Source organism: Lynx rufus, unplaced genomic scaffold (assembly GCF_022079265.1).
Source record: "Lynx rufus isolate CCGP_SWC_20201006 ecotype Redwood Valley unplaced genomic scaffold, mLynRuf1.p SCAF_1, whole genome shotgun sequence".
NCBI classification, from domain to species: Eukaryota; Metazoa; Chordata; class Mammalia; order Carnivora; family Felidae; genus Lynx; species Lynx rufus.
Genome location: NW_025814823.1, coordinates 167,996,276 through 167,997,577, shown reverse-complemented (window position 1 = coordinate 167,997,577; position 1,302 = coordinate 167,996,276). Strand labels below are relative to the sequence as shown.

The 1,302-nt window shown below is 42.2% G+C and overlaps 1 pseudogene; it reads left to right on the top strand.

Annotated features, from left to right (window-relative positions):
* The first annotated feature begins 287 nt into the window (after positions 1–287).
* On the top strand, positions 288–919 carry LOC124509988 (high mobility group protein B2-like; annotated as a pseudogene).
* Positions 920–1,302: the final 383 nt, after the last annotated feature.

Genomic DNA, 1,302 nt, shown 5'->3' with positions numbered 1-1,302 from the left:
TCACAATGCTCATATAGTATTTTCCACGAGTTGGAATTAGAGCGCTCTGTGGCCAGGCTTGGACAAGGAAGAAAACTTTTTCCTCTCTCTACTTCATCTCGAACAATCATCTTGTAGCAGTGAATAAGCGGGGCTCAGATAAATTTTCAAAAGTCCTAATTAAGGGGGATGTGGTCCATGGCAGGACTTGGAGAACTCTGCCAAACAAGAGGCTGAGGATGGCATTAGTGATAAACCAGAGCCTCTGTGGATCCTGCCCCTCCACGGGAAAAGCCACCACCTGGTAGATGCTGTCTGTCACCATAGGTAAAGGAGACCCTAACAAGCTGCTGGACAGGATGTCCTCAGATGCCTTTTTCATACAGATCTACCGGGAAGAGCACAGGAAGAAACATCCAGACTCTTCTATCAATCTCACCAAATTCTCCAAGAAATGTTCAGAGAGATGGAAGACCATGTCTGCAAAGGAAAAGTCGAAATTTGAAGGTATGGTAAAAAGTGACAAAGCTCGCTCACAGATGAAAAATTGTGTTTCTCCCAAAAGGTGACAAGAAAGGAAAGAAAGAAGATCCCAATGCTCCTGAAAGGTCTCCGTCTGCTTTCTTATTGTTTTGTTCTGAACATCATCCAAAGATCAAAAGTGAACACTGTGTTTTATCCATTGGGGATACTGCAAAAAAATGGGGTGTAATGTGGTCTGAACAGTCAGCCAAAGAAGGTAAGCAACTATATGACCTGAGAGCAGCTAAAGCTAAAGGAGAAATATGAAAAGGAAATTGCTGCATTTCGTGCCAAGGGCAAAAGTGAAACAGGAAAGAGGGGCCTTGGCAGACCAACAGGTTCAAAGAAAAATGAACCAGAGGATGAGGAGGAAGAGGAGGAAAAAGATGAAGAGGATGAGGAAGAAGATGAAGAATAAATGACTATCCTGTAATGATATGTGTGGAGTGTGTGCTCAGGGAACTGTTTTGCTAAGAATGTAAATTCCAGTGTGGCTCAATATTAGCTTCGGTATAAAAACCATACAGATTTTATTAATTTCTTGACTTGTGTGTTGTAGCACAGCAAACTTGTAGGAATTAATATCAATAGTAAATTTGGGTTTTTTTTTTAGGATGTTGCATTTTGTGGTTTAAATTTTTTTTTTTTTTAATTTGAGGCGGGGGGTGGGGGCAGTGGACACAGAGACAGAATCTTAAGCAGGCTCCATACTCAGCACACAGCCCAACATAGGGCTTGATCCCACAAGCCTAGGATTGTGACCTGAACCCAAATCAAGAGTCAGACCTTCAACTAACCACC